The sequence below is a fragment of the Anser anser genome, assembly GCF_964211835.1.
Source record: "Anser anser genome assembly, chromosome: Z".
In the NCBI taxonomy this organism is placed as follows: domain Eukaryota; kingdom Metazoa; phylum Chordata; class Aves; order Anseriformes; family Anatidae; genus Anser; species Anser anser.
The window spans coordinates 59,272,400-59,291,739 of NC_139723.1; the positions used below are offsets into that span (position 1 = coordinate 59,272,400).

General features: G+C 43.5%; 1 protein-coding gene and 1 long non-coding RNA gene across 6 annotated transcripts in view; one reads left to right on the forward strand and one right to left on the reverse strand.

Annotated features, from left to right (window-relative positions):
* Positions 1–3,784, reverse strand: part of SMARCA2 (SWI/SNF related BAF chromatin remodeling complex subunit ATPase 2) — a 125,086-nt gene extending 121,302 nt beyond the window's left edge. Inside the window, exon 1 of one of the 5 annotated variants that reach the window (XM_083817128.1) lies at positions 3,646–3,784. The gene's annotated coding sequence lies outside the window, so the exon portion shown is untranslated. Of the gene's footprint in view, positions 1–1,724; positions 2,213–2,313; positions 2,543–2,603; positions 2,752–3,382; positions 3,583–3,645 lie in introns of those variants that run through there. The other 4 variants (XM_083817132.1, XM_083817129.1, XM_083817130.1 and 1 more) reach the window with 4 other exon arrangements.
* A 137-nt stretch (positions 3,785–3,921) lies between these two features.
* Positions 3,922–19,340, forward strand: part of LOC310889543 — a 43,982-nt gene continuing 28,563 nt past the window's right edge. The window contains exons 1-2 of the long non-coding RNA XR_014576612.1: positions 3,922–4,247; positions 16,934–16,992. This is a non-coding gene — a long non-coding RNA (uncharacterized lncRNA). The remainder of the gene's footprint in view (positions 4,248–16,933; positions 16,993–19,340) is intronic.

Consider the following 19,340-nt stretch of genomic DNA (forward strand, 5'->3'; position numbering starts at 1 on the left):
TTCCATACAGTGGCCTTTTCTACAAGTATTAATCACAGTAATTCAACATCATCTTCACATTAGATACTGAAAAACAAAAGCCACAATTAGAGGTAGGCAGAGGCAAAGGAATTCATTACTGACAGGCCTTGTCTTTAATTAGAGGGGAAAGAAAAGAAGGACTAAGGAAGAAGATCGTTCTTAATACAGGTTACTTTAGGTAAAATATCAGTGAAGATGAGGCAAAAAAAAATCATAACAAACATTCTTAACATATTTGTTAAAGGTCCCAGCTCTAAATGATTCACCTGGGTGCTCAAACCCTACAGTAGTCCACAAGAAATATTCTCTACGAAGTAGAGGCAAACAGCAAAACATTTAACCACACGAATTGACTTTAAATGTGTTAGAAAAAAATTTTCAGTCTTAATCTTTTTATCCTGCTATACTTGCGAACTACCAAAGCAATGTTTAAAGGAGGCCTTACTTCTTCCCCTGAATCATCCTTCCTTACTTTATCTTGCACATAAGACAAAAGCTTTTCTCTGCTGCCATTTGCATTACAAGTTATCTTTATGTCATAATGTTGTGTTTACTACTCCACTAGAGGATCAAACAAATGAAAAATCCAAAAAAATGATATAGTGCAAAAGACAAGAATGTCCAGGAAACACTTTATAGAAAGAGAACTTCGACTGCAGCAGAAACACATGCACACAGAAAATAAGCATTTTAATGAATGATTTGCAAAAATGTTTTCATTCATATGTAGAACAAAAAGGCTCCTTCTGAAAAGGATCACTAGTTCACAGCAATATTACTAATCAGGACCATGACAATTGGTGGAAGAAGTGCAGACGTTTTTTAAAGTTGCTACTGTGCACATTGTAACCTTAACTTCAAAGTCAGACAAAAGCTGAGAAAATATATCTGTAGATATTAATTTCATATACACCTTTGTCAAAAATGTACTTAATATAAGAATGCTACCTGGAGCACTTTTTCGTCTCGTCAACTTCAAGCCTTAGGTGTTGGTCAAAGCGTTTTTCAAACTTCACAAGAAATGCTCACAGACCACTTCAGAAATGAACAAAAGAAAAGATCTAAGACTGCTTTGAACACGCTCTTCTGGCGCATATGTTCTGTGAAACACCACAGAAATACCAGTCCTAAAGCTGAGACATAACTCATGAGAGAAATACTGTATTTAATGAAGCTTTACCTTCACCTCTGTCAAGTCCACATGTGCCGTATGACATGCTAACTTGGGAATTATTTTAAAATGCTCATTACTCGATCTTTTTGCTTTCTACTGCTGACACATGCGCATGAAAAACTACCTTCGCTCCTATCGTTCTGCTACATCATTTTTTCCTTAGAATAACAAAGGGACAAAAGAAACAAAGTCAAAGACAGTAAGTAATAGGGCAATTAGGCTCCCAAAGAGAAAGTGTGCCTTCATTTGCATAACAAAACCCTAGCTTACACAGAAGAGACCTCGAACATGTAACTAGTACCCTACTAAAGGAATTTAATTCTGATACAACGTTTATTTGTCTGTGTCACAGAAGCCATGGGTAAAATTAAGTAACGCTGAAGAAATGGAAAACGAAACAAAAGAGAACACCGATGAATCAATGCAGTGTCGTAGTTACTACATTTTACAGAAAGCGTGCACAATACTTGAAATGGTAAAAGAATTAAATACTTTATAGTTTCGTTGCTTCAGTCGATTATTTACTTACCAGTGTAAGATATACATTAAAAAAAGGCACCTTAAAAAAGAACAGGGCTCGCCAGAGCTCGGAGTGCCAGAAACAAACAACAGACGCGGAGCGAAATGAACTTCGGCGCGACCCGTGCAGCCATACCGATGCTCGGCCGCGCTGTTTACCCCACACAACGCGCTCCAGAAGGGAGGGCGAACAAAACCACGACCCCTTCAATCACCGCAGCACAAGTTGCAGGGGGCCGGAGCCGCAACTTTCCCCGCGGCGCGCAGCCTGCCCTCCTACCCGCGGGGGGCCATCCAGGAGGGCGGGGGGCCCCAAAACGGGACGCGACCCACGGGCCCGCTCCCTCCCCGCGGGGCACGGTCACGGAGGGGCCGCTGCGGCCGTTACGGGCGGGCCGTTACTGGCGGCCTCGGCAGAGCCGCGCGGGTCTTCCGGCCCCGCCGGGCGCCGCGTAGGCCTCGGGCGGGTGCCTCTCGCCGCCCCCGCGCGCCCGGCCGGGCCCCGCTCGCCCCCTCCGGCCTTTCCAGAAAGTTTTCTCCCCGTCCGGCCGGCAGGGCGGGCATCCAGCCCCGCTCGGCACCTCCCGGCGCGGCCGTACCTCGGAACGCGGCGGGCGAGCAGCCGGCCGGGGCGTGCCTCAGGGCCGGGCCGGGCCCGTCGCCCCGCCGCTCCGTCCCTCCGCCACCATGTCACGCCGACCCCAACGCTGCCGTGTGCCTGCCTGCCCGTCTGCCTGCCTGCGGCGGCCTCACGACCCTCCGCCGCCGCCTCCCTCTCCCCCGCGGAGGCCCGGGGACGGGCTCCGCCGCCCTCCTTCCCCCGGCCGGCCCCCGCCGCTGGCAGGGCAGAGAAGTTTTCATGGGGCCCCCGCGGACCAGCCGCCTCTACCTGAGGATCCGAGCGCCTTACACGCATCCTCCTCGCTCCCGCCCGGCCTGATCGTAAAAAAAAAAAAAAAAAAAAAAAAAAAAATTTCCGCGCACACCGGAAATAAAATGCTTTTCGCTTGGAAGGCGATTACAAAATTGCAAGCGCATGTTTTGTGCTACTCCGCTTCGCTGCCTGCTGCAGGGCGGGGGAGGGGGGCAGGCACGGTTTCTGCAGGGAGAACGGGGCGGGGGGGAGACGGGCTATTTTGGGAAGTAAATCGCGACACCTCCACAGCAGGCGCGACTGCACGGCTACAGACAGAGGCTGGAGGCAACAGGAGGCGCAGCCTCCCCCTGCTCCCCCCGCACCCCTCCCCGGTGCGCGCGGTGCTGGTGACAGGCAGCCGGGGAGATTATCCGGATCACGGCCTCCCGAGCCGGCTCCGCCGGGTAACGCCGCTACCCTCACAGGCGACACCGCTTCCCCCCGGCACCACCTCCCTCCCTCTCCGCTTCCCCTTCCCCGTGCCATGCCAGGAGGTGCCACGGCGGAGCACAGCCCCGGCCAGCCGCCGCGGCCGCCCCCGGCAGGACAGCCCCAACTTCACGGCCGCCACAACAACAGCCGCGGCGGGGCAGGGGCGGGGACAAGCGGGCGAGGCCGCCCCCGGCTCCCCCGGCCCCCCCGGCCCCTTGTTGCCGTCCCCCCGCCGTCCCGGCGCCCCGAGCCGGCTGCTGCCTTGCCGTCCCGTCCCCCCCCCCCCCACCCCCGGCGCCCCGCCGCTGCGGCTGACTCACAAGCCGGCCGCCTCCTGCCTCCCCCTCCGCCGGCGCCGGGCGCGATGATTATTCCAGAAACGCCGGATCAAAACTTTCTTCTCCCCACCCACCGCGGGGGCGCAGACAGCGGGGAGGAGGGCGGGCTGGCCGCCGGGGGAAGGAGGGGGGGGGGGGGAGCAGCGGGGCCGCGCTGCCGGGACGTGCGCCTCACCCACAGCGCCGGGCCCTCGGGGAGCGGAGCGGAGCGGGGCGGGGCGGGCCGCCGCGCCAGCCGCCTTTACCTGCTGCTCGGGAGCAGCGCGGGCCGGGTGCCGCCCGGTGCCTGGCCGCCGCGTCGCGCCGTGCCGTGCCGGGGGAGCGGGCGAGGGGCTAGGCGGCCAGCATGACTGCACGGTGACAGCCGGCCCCTCCTCTTCCTCGCCGCCGCCCCGCCCACGGCCCCCTCCCGCCGCCTCCCCCACCGCTCGAGAAGCGGCGCGCCCATTGGCTCGCCGGCAGCGGGGCTCCCGCCCCCCCGCGCATTAGGGGCGGCCCCATTGGCTGCGGCCGCCTGTCGCTCAGAGGGGAGGTGAGGGGCTGCGCGGCGCGGCGCCCGTTGGTACTGCCCGGACGGGGCCCCGCGTGCGGAGCGGGGCGGCCGCGGCCTCCGTGAGGCGGCGGCGGGGAAGGTGCTGGAAGCGCTTCAGAGCTTCCGGAACCGCCGGCCAGAGCTCTGCCTCAGCGCCAGCCTTAAAAACCGTGACAAAAATAAAGAGAAAATCCGCCTGGCGGTACGCGCGGCTTGTGGTCCTGCCGCGTGGAGGAAGCCTGCCGCTGAGGAGGTAGCGTGCCCGCTTTACGGGGGGGTCACTCTGCTGCAGTAACGTCTGGCGTTAAGGAAAAGGTATAAAATTGCTAGCTGAGCACGTCCAGGCACAGGCGTTTAAATTTAAGTCACTCTGCTGAAGTTTGCCACCAGGACTTGGGAGCACCAAATGCACCTTGTGGTCGCTAACTGACGGTGTTTTATATATATATATATTTGTTTTACACTTTTTTACTTGCATAACAGAAATTGTAGTTACCTAGTTCTAACGCTGGCTATACAGTGCTTTTTTTCTGTACTTTTTTTTTCTATATACTTTACCAAGCTGTTACCATCTGATCACTGTCTTCATCTTGTTCGTTTTATAACGTGACTGCCCAAATGCTGACAGGTAGCTGTGTAAAACAACTAGCTCTAACACTGGGCAGCACTAAGTGTCCTGTAAATAAAGCATCGAAGGCTGTATTCTTGGTTCGTTGTTTGTGTAGAACGTGTTTGCCTGGGAACAAAATCAAAGAAATGGAAACATTCAAATCTGTGTCTACAAAATAGTAAATATCATCATCTAAAACTTTTCATCCGTGAGTAATTTAGGATTTAGCTTAAGCTTTGTCTTCAAGTATAAGTTGCAATCCATTGTTTCTTGGAGATGAAGCAATGTAGTTAACATTTTTGGAAAAATAATTCCTAATAAAAACAAAAGGGGTAAAGAGGTTCTTTTTCTTTTCTTTATTCTTCATACCAGTTTACTGAAATTGATGTATCAGTAAGGTTTTTTTTACATTATATAGCAGAATCTTCAAGAACAGCAAATATGCAAATACAGTAAATGACGACATGCTAAAGGCTAAGTTAGCTTTCCACTGATTAGCCTTGCTTAGCAAAAGGAGAAAAAGTGAGGGCAGGTCATTGCCATTAGGGAGTTGCAGATAGTTGCAGCAGCCTCACCGTAACACCTCAAAAGAATCCTTGCTGCAGCAGTTCATGGTGGTATTTCTCTCTCTGCCAGAGATTACAGCCACTGCAGCAGAAATGGCAGAAAGGAATGGTTTTTAGTGCCTCAGTTAGTTCCCAGCAAAATCCAGTTGCTGAGGTTAGGGGGATAGTGAAATTTGAGCTCAAATATTCTGTGAGGATAGCTTCATGCTCAGGTTTCTGTATTATTAAAAACAACAGGTTATTTTTCTTTGTATTATTTGTATTTTTTAACATATCCCAGGAAATTAGCAAACTCAAGACTTGCCTTAGGGAAATTACCTTTCTGATTATCCTTACCTTACCTTTCTGGTAACAGGTAACTTTTCTGAACAGGCTGCCCAGAGCAGCTGTGGATGCCCCATGCCTGGAGGTGTTCAAGGCCAGGCTGGATGGGGCCCCAGGCAACCTGATCTAGTGGGTGGTGTCCCTGCCTATGGCAGGGGGGTTGGAACTGCGTGATCGCTAAGATCCCTTCCAACCCAAGCTATTCTATGATTGTATGGTAATGTTGACTGCTGGTTTGGTGGACAGTGTTCACCCCAAAAAGCAATGAGAAAAAGCATGCTGCTCTGAACTTTAATAGAAGAGTTCAAAGGTGGAAATGGGATGAAGGCAAGATAATTCAGCTTTGCAATGAGTTCAGTTTGTTGAGATCATCATCACGTGGGGACATGTCTTATGACCTCCATGAGTTTGCTGCGGTAAGGTGGAAATGTCTGATGTTTTACATCAAGTTAATTCATGTGTCTGAGTTACCCCAGATTAAAAGAAATAGCCTTTTTGGTGGTTTTGTTGCTTGTTTGTTTAAGGAGTCAAGGCAAACGCTGTGATGAGGTAAATCAGTGATGTGAGAAACTATGGAAAACGTCTGTTTTACGTGTACTCTCTGCAAAAGTCTTCTCATGTCCTACCCATTGTGCATTGGAAATTATACTTACTTCTTGAAGCACGTGAATCCTGAAGGGAAGGATATTCTATCTACCCATCTCTTGATCTGTAGTATGTAATACTACGAGTGTGACAGATTCCATTAGAATGGTGCATCCTGGCAACAAAGCAATTGATTAGATCTGGTTAGAAGTTCTCCTTCTCATATGGAAGATGCAGTTGTTCTCTAATTTAAAAGTATAATTTCAATTCTAAAATAACTTCCATGAATGTGCTTGGTACTTTGCCCTTTTTGCCTTGTTTTTTTTTTTGTTGTTGTTTTGTTTTGTGTTTTTTGTTTGGTTTGGTTTCGGCTTGTTTCTTTGTTTTTTGTTTTTTGGTGTTGTTTTTTGTTTGTTTGTTTTTCCTGGAGACAAGTGTTCATCAAGCTTTCCTCATATTTTAAAAGAGAGAGTCTCTTTCAAAGCATCTTCATCAACTTTAAACTCTCAAGGTGTATTTGTGGGAGTGTGATGTCCAAAAGATAATATTAAGCTGAGATCTTCTCAGGCCTAAATGGAAGGGAATAATTAATGTCCTTTGTCTAAGGAGTGTTTCTGAATGCATTCCAAAACAATATTTGTGTGTGAGAAAGGTAAAGTGACTTGCAGAGATACTCCTAATTGTTTTGTAGCCCACAAAATTCCAGAGTTTGGTCTTGTTTCTCATCCTAAAGGAGAGGAGAAGCAAATTTTAGTGTTGATCTTGCTTCTCTCCTTGCTTTTTCTTCAGGTTGACATTTTGCTTCCTAACCAGGTAGGCCCAGTTTTGTGTTTGTGTTTTGCAAGAGTATTACCTCATGCCTGATGTTATTGAACTCTTCTAGTTTCTCTCCAGGTAGGAGAGTCTATTTTATATATGTAAGTCTATTATGTATCAAATATCAGAATATTAATCTGAGATTCCCTCCTACCTCAGGGTGGAACCTTTGAGACAAGTCCAAGAACTTTTCATTAGCCTTTGTATCTCACAATGCATTTTACCAAAAATTAACCCAATGGGTGTGACAATAAAGGAAAATCAAACAGCAAATGGGATGGAGGGTTGAGGAGGGCAATTAAGAGAGAATTGCTTCAGTATTTTGGTAATTATATTTTCAGCACACAAGGACAGTTTTGTCACGTGCAGTGTGAAAACGGTTTCCCCTTGTCAGTGACAGCTACACGCTCAGTTATTCACAAATTGATTAGACAGGCCAAAGGCAAAAAACCAGACCTGGGATGTGCAAGCTGTGCTACCATTCAACTTGTAGAATGAGGGCAAGATGGGCTTAAGGTTGTTCTGTTCATGCTCATTTATGAGCTCATTTTCAACAGTTATAGATAAGCAGGACTCAAGATGCTTTTATTTTATATTTATACTTGTTCCTCAATATATTACTTGCATGAAAATGAAATATGGCTGCTTGATAACGAAGGTATGTGATAAAAGACAAGAGCTGGATTTGAGCTAGAATATACTGGCCTTATCAACATACAGACTTTTCCTAATTTAGTGTTCAGACTCAGGTTAGGGTGTGAGAATAATTTGTTCCTGTTTAGTTGTAGTCAGTTGGTCTTAAAGACAAAATAAATCATTCTCGTGGAACCACATACGGGGCACATGTAAATGAAAGCAGCTGAATCCAGAAGGGGACATTCATACATAAATAAGAATTCATAGAAGGGATTATTAAGTCAGTTAGATCTTTTTAAAAATCATACATTCTAGTTAAGTCAGCGACATTAAAAACATCTGTGGGGTGATTTTAGGAAAACTTAATGAATTGGTCAACTGTTCACGTGTTGCCAATGGATCACTGGTAAATTCTTCTATCTTACCTCGCATAGGTTTTGTATTCATTGCTGCGTGACTTTGCCTGCTGTCTCAGAGAATTAGAGCCTGTTTATCCTTTACCATCTCCTTCAGTGACCTGTTTGCTTGTTAAACTCGAATTTGTGAACTGCTATTTTATTACAAGACATTTTAATCTCCCTGAGTCACTTACTTGTGTACGTCATTGTGATGTGCTTGGAAGCATCAAGGTGGGATACTGACAGTGATACTAACTGTGCAACTTGTCTCATGCAACAAGCATAAAGTGATACAGCTGAGAGGGCAGTTAGCTAAAAAGTTAGTTCTCAAAATGGCTGTAGCTACACATTGTCTTCCTACTTTGGAAAATGTTACATTTATTAATTCCAGGAACTACATATAAATACAGAAAAGGCTGGAAGTAAACGAGACTCGGCAGTGGAGACTGTACTTGAAGCTTTGCTAGATACCTCCTGTGAGAAACTACTAAGCTCTTCTAAGTTCCAGTAGGCACAAATACTGCTCTCTGTTGTATTCCACAGCTCTGACACAAATTCTAGTTGATTCATACAAAATATTTTAATATGGTACTACCTCATTGGCTGGCTTTCTTTCCCACTCCTACCAGCCCCATTACCAGCTCTTGGTATAGGGTCAGGAGAGAAGAACATGTTCCTGGAGTTGGCCTACTCAGGTCTTAAGTGTTTGTGAACAAGAGCTACTGGCAGAGTCTTGGCTCTACTGTCCTAACGTAGCCTGCAATAGCTGAGGTGTGGACGTGACGCTGCTTTTGAGCCAAAGCAGTAAAGTGGTGATTTCTGACATGGGGCATTGTGCATGTGTAGGGGTGTGGAACAGGATGCATCAGTCTTACAAAGATATGGAAGAGGAGCTTTTTCTGAGGATTGGTTAGGGATTTGGCTTCCTGCGGGTGGACCTAAATAGCTTCCCAGCTGAGGAGGTGTAGGATAGAAGTGGATATGTATGCCAAAAAAAGGAAAATGAGTAGACGTGCAAGTTTCAGAGGTAAAAATTTGCTTTAAAAGAACGTAAAAGGGTAGTAGTGTTGCCTGACCTAAAAGAGGAAAAAAAAAAAAAAAACTATTACTGCCCATTCTACAAAGTCACCCTGCTCTTTTGTTGAATTGAAAATATAACCTACAGAGGAGACTTTACATCACAGTGGCCAGGACACTATTGTCCTGGCTGGCAGAAGGCAGAACAGCCTGTATTAGTAATGTCTTTAACTGCTGCAGCAGCTTTCTGCAATGATTGTGAGTCAGAGCCCTACATCTCTTTCCGAGCACTCTGTAACCCTCAAGTAGAATGTGAGAGAACATTATCACATTCAAAACATTGTTTATGGTCCACCTGTTTCATTTGTAAGACGTAAGAGCCTCTGTCAGTTAAAAACCGCTAACCATCTCAAACCCAGTCTCGTGCTTTATTTCAAAGACAGAAAATCATCCAATCTATGTTTTAATGAAAGTCCGTTAATAGAGTTACATTTGATTTTTTAATGCTTTTTTTTTTCTGCTTTTCTGTGTATGTGAATAAAGGAGCAGAACTGGATACTTATTTTGAACCACCTGAAAATAACCCATTTCTGAGAAACGTGCGCAGGAGTTATGTTCTGTAACAGGCTGATTACATCTAGTTTTCAAACATTCTATTAGAAACCGTCAAGAAACAGAATGGATTTTCTTTTCACTTCCTCTAGTTTCTATACAACTGATGTAGTTAGGCAAGTCTTCTTAATTTCTGACAGTTCTTCCACTACCTAAAAATAAGTAGGACTTCTCTGTCAAATGGCTTTAATGAGTTTTTTTTTCTTTCTATAAAACGTACATGGAACAACCTGCTATGAGCAATAACATAAGAACTGTAAATGGGAGGCCCTTCCCAAGGGAAGAAAAAAATCAGGGAAAAAATTTATCATTCGTTATCTGAGGTAGTTTTCAGGGTCATGAAGACTTTTAGAGGACATTAAAGTATTTGAAAGCTATTATTGTAAGAAATTGAAAAGGAGGCCAAGAAATCTTGACATAATAATACTTAGGAAAAAGTAGGTAGGTATTAAACCTTAGGATTAATTCGTTCAGTCTAGAAGATGACAGTATCAATGAAAATAGACCATCAGGCGACAGCTGGTTTGTACTAGAAAGATGCTTGTCACTCAGAGAATTAAATCTAGTGGACTTCCTAATATCAGTCAGTATAAAGAGGTGCGTTTAAATGCATCATCTCTGGTTAGAAGCTTTCAAAAGCAGAATGATTCCACTTCAGGGAGGTTGATGAGCTAGGTGATCTTAAGCTCCTTGGTTACTGAGAGCCTCCTGTTGGTATTTTAGAGGATAAAACTGTAGATGTGTCATTATTATGTTGTCAATAATGTCCACAATTTTGTTAATGGTTACCTGTATTATTTATTGGCCTTTTGTTTTACCTGCTACTTAGCAAGATGAATGGATTTTTCTAGGGATGTCAGGCACACATTCCTCTGCCACAGTGTTGACACCATCCATTCTGATACATGCTCGTGATAACAATGAGGACTATAGCTGTGCACCTTTTGCCTCTCTTGCCATCTGCCTCTTGACTGGGTTTGGTACTGTGAAAAATCATCAATCAGAGAAAGGTTGGAATCTGGCAGCTCATGGAAGCAACTAATTTTTGATGAACAAGTAAGGCTATGGTAGAAACGTGCACTAAGTTTCAGTTCATGCATGTTAGCGGCATTTAACGCTATATGCTACAAATTGTGGTATATAGACCGATAAGCAGCACAGGTGTGTAATTGTATTAAACTTCATGATTAACTTACTAAGAAGCTTTCCAAAAAGCATAGAGAATCTGCATTTTGCTAGTGAACTTCTGCTAATAAGACTGGTTCTGGACCCTGAGAATAATTATCAAGGAAGAAGACAAATTTATGAGTGGGTAAATACAAGCAGTCTGAGGTAGAAGAGTGATAAGACAACTGTCCCCACACTAACAAAAGAAATAAGATCACATTTAAAAGATAAATGGAAACTAGTACTAGGCTGTTGTTTAAGAGAGTCCCAAGAACAAGGAAACTGAAGTAGCACCATTTACAAAAAATATGCTAATACAGCTCTACTCATAAGGGAAGTAATAGGAAAGTAAAGAAGTCTAGTGACAGTGTAATTGGAGATGCAGTTACATCAAGCCTGAAAGAGGCATAAAAAGACATGGAAATCTCTAGAAATCTCTTGCAAATCAATCGTTATCCTGCACTGCAATAAACAAGTAGAGCTATATTGTTTGTACTTAAAACTTTAAAAAAGGTGGCTGGGGTTGGGGATTGGAGGAGGGAGAGAGTGGTGCATTGTTGTTAATTAATAAATTCAGATTTATGATCATAACCTTCTCCTGTTTGATGGGCAGTGATCAAAAGAAGTTATAACAACAGGAATAACTGATGTAAGTTGTGGCTACAGGTACCTCTCTTTTAGTTTGTCTTCCTGCATCCCTCATGCTACAGCAAGCTACTGTCCTGCGTAGAGCAGGCTGCTTGGAAGGGACTAAGTTTGTCACCTCTTCTGTCTTTGTGTGGCACGGCCGGAAGAAAAGGACTCACTACTTTTGTTGTTAATATTTGTTTCTGCTGCTGCCTTGCATCTCAACTTCTTTCTCAGCTGCCAAGGTTATGCAAGTAGGAAGTAAAAACTGACTCTTCTGGTTGTAGAGGCTGCTGAGGCAGCTGATTATTGTCGTCTTAACACAGGCAAAGCAGGTAGTCTGCTGTTCTAAGTTGCTGCCTACTTTGTCTGAGCTAAAAGGTTGGCCCTTTCACCTGCAACACTCCAAACAGGCTGGATTTCAGAACCTAGGAAGGAACTAAATTTGGGGTAATCCAAAATGAAAGATAATGCACAACTGTCGATGCCTCTGAAGTCACTTAATAGATGACTTTCCTAAACAACCCTGAAGAGCAAAGGTGTGGCTCAAATCCTTATACAGGACAGATCCCAACTGTTAACCCTATATGTACCAGCAGCATATTTGATTCTGAAACCGTCCCAAACATATAATAGGAATTGCCCACTTAATTAGCTGGCTGGATAGACTTCTAGCTATTCATGATGCACAGCAGACCCACAAACACGTATCTGTCATCAGCTAAAGATCTTTGGAAGGAATTGATCAGACCGTATGCATGAATAAGGTCAATAGGAGCACAATTCTTTTCAACCCATGGGTATCTTGAGAACAAAGTTGTTAAAAACTCATGGACTATTGAGGAGCAACCCAAACACAGTGGAGAAAGTGTGTTCCACTGCTGTGCAGTCAAGGCCCACAGAGAATAACATTCACAGAGCAGGGGACCATTTTACTCTGCCAAATCTAGTCAGGCATCTTTGAGACAAGGCAACATTATCAGCATTATTAATATATCCGTAACTATTCACCCCTCCCTGTTCTGTCACCCACCAAACCTGCAAAAGTTTGGCCATTCTGAAGGAGAAAGGATCCCCACAGAGAACATTGCTCCTTCTAAACACCCATTCTCTGTCCTGTTGTGAATCTAATTTCTGTTCTCCACACATACACTTTTTTTTTATTGTCTTTGTAAGTCTACCCTCAAATATACAGATGAACCTGAGACCTGATAGATGACTGCTCAGTTCCTAGCTAGTATGCATAGTCTGCCTGAAAGAAAAATGGAGATTTGTACATTTGAGAGAAGAGCAGAGGAAAGACAATGAGTGTTAGCAGAAGCACAACAGGCAGTAAGAATGACAGAGAGAAAATGCAAAAACAAAAGAAAACAAAAAAAAAAACACAAACAAAACCAAACAGTTTAATCTGCGGGAGAAAATTCAGGCCAAGGAATGTGAAATGGAGATTCCTAGTAGCTAGTGAGAAGACCAATTGACGGAGTCGGTTCTTTTGCCTCTTCATGGCTGTACAGCTTTTTACCTTGCCAGGCAGCTGAACTCCACCACAACCGCTCTCTCACTCCCCCTCCTCATAAGAGGAAGGGAAGAAGGAAAGGAAAGAAACAACTCATGGGTTGAGATAAGGATAATTTAATTAAAGGAAAAATAATTATTAAGGGAAAATTATTATTAATTAAATAATTTAACTAGAGGAAAGAAGGAAAGGGGGAGAGGGGAAAAAAAAACAAGGCCGTGTGGAAGTGCAGAGGAAAGAAATTACTCTCTCTTCGTCTGATAGATGTATTTGGAACATCCTGCATAAGTGATTTCATATGGAAGCAGCTGTGACCATAGTTGGTTAGAGGATGATCTCAGAGATAAAGCAGATTGCATAGAGATTGTAAACAAATCACTCTCTTAACATGCTACCTTGACTCACTTACACTACTTCATTATATTCTATTACACTTAAAGTGGTGGTAACTAAAGTGGTGGTAACTAAACTAATTTAAGGAACAAGAACTTTAGCAGTTCTGCGATACTGGAGAGGTTAAAGCTGAACTGAGGAACCAGAAAGTCAGCTTTTAGAGATCTCAAATTTCAGCCACTAAGAAAGCGTTGTTTTCCAGGCAGTGTTATCCAATGTGTAGATGTTTTTTTTCTTTTCCACTGTGGAATCATTCTACCCAAGAACCATTCTGGCTATTAGTAGATGCTGGTGAGTAGAAACTTTGTTGTGAAAAGTACTGTAATATTTAATACAAGCCCTGCAAAAGACTTGTACAAGCCACAGATCAAACAGACAGGAGCGAATGTCTGCAAGTGTACTGTTTTTTTTTGTGTCATGCTGTCTAATGACCAGCCTTTGATAGAGACCCTCAGGAAAATCAAAGCACTGATTTCATAAATTAGCAAACAAAAATAATTGTGCAGATGGGACTTGAGATGTCATGGGTGGAACCTGTCCTGCTCTGTTTCTGAATGCACACATACTTGATCTGGGTTTGTCTCTCTTTGGAAATCCTTTCATTTTGAATTTAAATAACAGCAAGCAAATTCATGCCAAAGGGTGCTGGAACTATACAGTACATATTAACACATTTTTTCTTGTTCATTTCTTTTGTACCTTGGGATAAAGAAAGCATCGTTCATTTGTTCTGGATGCTAAACTGAGTTAGTAAGCTACATCAACACTTCCGTTCAGATCCCTAAAGCTGGCCTTCTTTTCAGGTATTCCTGGTGTGTGGAGCCATATTGACACAGGATTGTAGGACTTCTGGCTCAGCATGCCATAGCATTGAAGTTTTTTACTAGTGTAATTTGGCCAAGCACCCAAATTATTGCAAGACACACAATCCCTACTATGAAAGCACTGTATGCGATTACCCGAAAGAAAGAATATGCTACTGGCAGAGATATGGATGGCACACAGAGTTCAATCCTTTATCCTGTGATCTAACTTGTGGTAGTGTTGAGTCTTTGTTTACATGGTAAATTTCCCCACGTAGCTCCTTGAATTGCATGAATTACCTAATGGCAAGAAAAGAGGTATTTATAAGGCATTATATGAAACAACCACCTTCAACAGGAATTACGACAGGTATGTTTAAAAACTTTTGTTTTTAAATTAACTTCCATTTAGTAAACATTTCTTCAAAAATCAAGCCTTTCCAGGATACACAGAGAAAATAAGTAGCGACTTATCTTATCCTTGTAACAACTTGTTGTGTAACTTCCCAGAGGTGGAAATGTTTACAGGAGGTTTTTCTTCAATTGCAGATACAAGCAGGACTCCATAAATGTGTTCAAATCACATGCACGTATGGTTTTATGCCTAGAACATACTCAAGATGGGTTATAAATACAAACCCCATGCTGCAGCTGTAGTATTATGCAATGAACATCTTTGAAGGTTCATTAAGATACTTTGCAATGTTCTTTCCTATCCCATGAAAATTCTCCTATCACAGAACTTTGTAAAACAAAGCACTTTTGGTTCCTTCTCCAAAACACATAACAAATCCACTACAGTTTTAGGCTGTGCTAGTTTTGCCTCAGAGGTAGATTGCTGATTGGGTAAATCTGTGACTATATCCTGTCCCATAAAAGCCAGTTTTTGTTTTCAATTGGTACATTTCACCATCAATCACAATCCACTGTTGTTAAGATCCACTATTCACAACTACTTTTCGGCCAAATTTAAGACTGAAAAGAAGGGACCAAACAGTGGCTGAGTCACTTCTGTTGTGTGCCAACAAGTTGCTCGTTTGCTGATTGGCCACCTGCCTTTGATCTATATTATATCATTCCAGGGAGCTGCTCCAGCTGGCCAGAGATTGGGGAATATGAGCTGTAGTCAAGGATACCTGCAAAGCACTGGGAGCTGCAGCAAAGAGTCTTTGAAGAGAAGCACAGAAAAAGGCAAATTAGAGGGAAGGCAAGGGAAAAATAGAGGCAAGGAGCCAATTTCTGATCTCAGCATCACTGATGTCACCAATCAGAATCTGGTCCACAGAGTGCTGGGGAAAGAAGAAAAGAAACAGGTCAGAGAGAAAGGTGACAGACAAGCTGAGGTGACAGAGAGGGGATAATTAATCATGTCTCAACTGTAATCTTAATGACTACTCTGCTTTAACACTTCTGATGCCTCTTACAAAGCCAAGAGCACAAAATTAATAAAATCTTTCCAAGACACTGGCATGTCTGTCATAGCAGCTCCAGCAGTGATTTTTACCAGTGGCACACTTGACTGCTGATCCATCAGAAGAGCAATATGCACAGATCTAATGCAGAGAAAAATATTGAAATGTCTTCATGCTTAGGGTGAAATATTATAATAGCAGACTTGCTTCTACTTAAGACCTACCTTGTTTTCATTTTCTAAGCATTTCCAAGGTTACTTCATTTGATTGTACAATAAAGCCAAGACAATGCCTACAAGCTTTTTTAAATTTTTGAAGGATTCACCTACATTTTAGAATACATTCTCCTCAAAAAAAAACCATGCAACCACAAAAAACAAACAAACAAAAACTAACCTTCCTGAAATATTCTCTTTTGAAAATGCTCATGTGTTGGAACTCTACTGGCAAGTCAAAATAAGTGAAAACAATCGTTATGATCAGTGCAAGGATTTTTTATTTATTTCACTGAACTATTTGTTCTGAAAGTAGTTTTTTTATCTACTAAAGTAAGGGACAAAAATTATACATGAAGAACTCTTTATCTGTTCCAAATACCATTTCAAGCTAAAAAAAGTCATTTTTAGCTTAAACACAGAGAAAGGCTGAATTGTCTGTTATTCCTGGCATGTGGATCCTTGGAGGCCTGATCTAGCGACAAGATTTGCTGTGCTGTTTTTTTGACCATTGCATTAAGAACTGCAGTAAGGTTGGGTTTGTTGTTGTTGTTCTGTTGTTTTGTTTTGTTTTTGCCTCAATTCCTTTGCAAGTAAGAATTTAAGGGAGCTTCTCTCTGGCTTGAAGCTGGCAAACTTTATCAAGGCTGAAAAATAAGTTCCCACAAAACAAGCGAAGAAAATTCAACTTCTTATTAGTGACAGTCTTAGAAATAACTAAAACAGGTAGTGCTTGTTAGAGTCATGAACCTACCCTATGCCCTGAGAAGCAAAACTGTCATCTGAAGTCAGCAACTTACATTTAAAAGATTGAAATTCCCATTTGATGATATTTTTGTTGCAGTTTGAATCCCTTCATCCTACATTACTTCAACAAGCCGGATTTGCAGGTGTAAGTCATTGTGTCACCTCAGACTTAAGCCCTTGCAGAACTGCAGCTCACACGGGACAGTCCTATTGATGTCGATGTGATTGCTTGCAGTACATAACACTTGGCACGTGTTTCAGCTTGGAGGCTAAATGAAGAAGGGTTATGCTGAGAGATTTAACTGAGCTGAATGAGCTTTTTAAAAGCTCATTTGAGTATGCAGCGTGAAACTTTTCATATAAGATACAGACCCTAGATTTAGTCCTGCCAGTGGAGGTCCTTTTCCCCTCCTGAAGTGGAAGAACCTTCACTAGAGAATGATACCAACAATTAAAAGTCATTAAGAAAGCAAACTGTATTGCATGGTTCTTTGTAATGGAAGTTGAATCATGTTATTCAGCAAATATTAATGTGTACGTTTTGAAAATACCCGTAGGTTATTGCAACTCAGATCTGAAGTTGATGGAATTTGAGAATGCGAGCTTTCTTGCTGTTGTAAGTTTACGAAATATCTTAAAGCTATTATTTTAATATATATATATATATAATTTTTATATGCTTTTCACTACTGTATTTGTGTTTCTTCACCAAGAAAAAAAAAAGTTTAATTTCCCTTCACAGCAGCTAGAGCTGAGTTGTGCTCCATGTTTTCCTGTCATAACTTGTCTAATACATTAGGGACAGAAATTTGCACTAAGCTGTTAGTATAAACTCCAGCATGCCATATGTGCAGCCAGTCAACTTCCTTACCAAGAAAGCTTTTCTACTGGTCCACTGATGAAGGATGTCCCTGCAGGACTCACAGAAAGAGCTTTAAACTAGTGGGGAAGGGATAAAACCAGGCTCACTGAAGATGACCCTGGTACAGTGTGCCAATGGATGCGGGACACTGTGCTAGCAAGATCCTTCAGTCTGCTATCCCAGTGGAAGTAGGTGATGGAGAACCATGCAACAGCAAAGACACAAGGGATGTTGATGGGTTAGAAATCACAGAAGTGCCTAAGAATGATCACATTGGAATTAGGGCTTCTCCTCCCAAAAAGGTGATGGGATCATTAGCCAAACTGAAGTGCAACTATACCATTGCATGCAGCATGGGCAACAAACAGGAAAAGCTTGAAGCCATTGTGCAGAAGGAAAACTATGACATAGATGCCATCACAAAAACATATTGGGATGATCTGTACAACTGGAGTGCTGCAAGGGATGGCTATACACTCTTTGGAAGGGATAGGCTAGGAAGGAGAGGTGGTGAGATAGCCGTGGATGTTAGGGATTGTTTTGATTGTCTTGAATTTAATGACTATAAAGATAGGGTTGAGTGTTTACGGGTAAGAATCGGCGAAGGCCAACAAGGCAGATGTCATGGAGGAAGTCTGTTATAGATAACCCAAGCAGGATGAAAAGGTAGGTGAAATATTCTATAAGCAGCTGGGAGAAGCCTCACAATTGCTATCCCTTGTTCTAACTGGGGGGCTTCAACTTAAACTAGATGTCTGCTGGAAATGCAATACAGCAGAGAGGAAGCAGTCTAGGAGTTTCCTGGAGTATCATAGAAAGAGTATCCTGAGTTGGAAGAGACCCATAAGGATGGGATGAGTGGAACTTCTGGCTACACACAGGATGATGCCAAAATTAAGCCATATTTTCTGAGAGTGTTGTCTAAACTTCCTTACACAGCTGGTGAGTGAGCCAGCTACAGAAGGTGCACCACTGTACCTTTTGCTTGCGAAAAGAGAAGGACTTGTGGGTGGAAGGTTGCAGGCCATCTTGGGCATAGTAATCACATGTTAATAGAGTTTTTGATTCTTGGAAAAGTAAAGAGGGAGGTTAGCAGAAATGCCAACCTGGACTTCCAGAGGGCAGACTTCGGCCTGTTAAGGAGGCTGGTTGGCAGAGTCCCTTGGGAGGCAGTCCTGAAGGGCAAAGGAGTCCAGAAAGGCTGGACACTCTTCCAGAAGGAAATCCTGAAGGTGCAGGAGCAGTTCATCCCCATGTGTTAAAGATCAGCCAGTGGGCGAGAAGATTGGCCTGTCTGAACAGAGAGCTTTAGCTAGGACTCAGAAAGAAAAAGAAAGTTCATGACCTTTGGAAGAAGAGGCAGACCACTCAGGAGGACTACAAAGATGTCATGAGGCTATGCAGGGAGGAAATTAGAAGGGCCAAAGCCCAGCTGGAGATTAATCTGTCTCCTACCGTTAAAGACAATAAAAAATGCTTCTATAAATACATAAGCAGCAAAAAGAGGACTAAGGAGAATTTCCATCCTTTATTGGATGTTGGGGGAAACACAAAAGGACGAGGAAAAGGCTAAGGTACTTAATACCTTCTTTGCTTCAGACTTTGGTAGTAAGACCAGTTGTTCTCCAAACCCCCTGCACTGAAAGATAGGGACAGGGAGCAGAATGAAACCCCCCATAATACAAGAGGAAATTAGTGACCTGCTACACCACTTAGGTACACACAAGTCTGTAGGGCCAGATGGGATCCAGCCAAGGGTATTGAGGAAGCTGACATGTGCACACCAAGTCACTTTCCATCATTTATCGGCAGTCCTGGCTGTCAGGGGAGGTTCCAGTTGAATGGAGGCTGGCAAATGTGATGCCCATCTACAAGACGGGCTGGAAGGAGAACCCAGGGAGCTACAGGCCTGTCAGTCTGACTTTTATGCTGGGGAAGGTTATGGAGCAGATCATCCTGAATGTCATCATGGGACACCTACAGGGCAAACCAGGTGATTGGGCCCAGTCAGCATGGGTTTATGAATGTCAGGTCCTGCTTGACAAACCTGATATTCTACAACAAGGTGACACACTCAGTGGATGAGGGAAAGGCTGTGGATG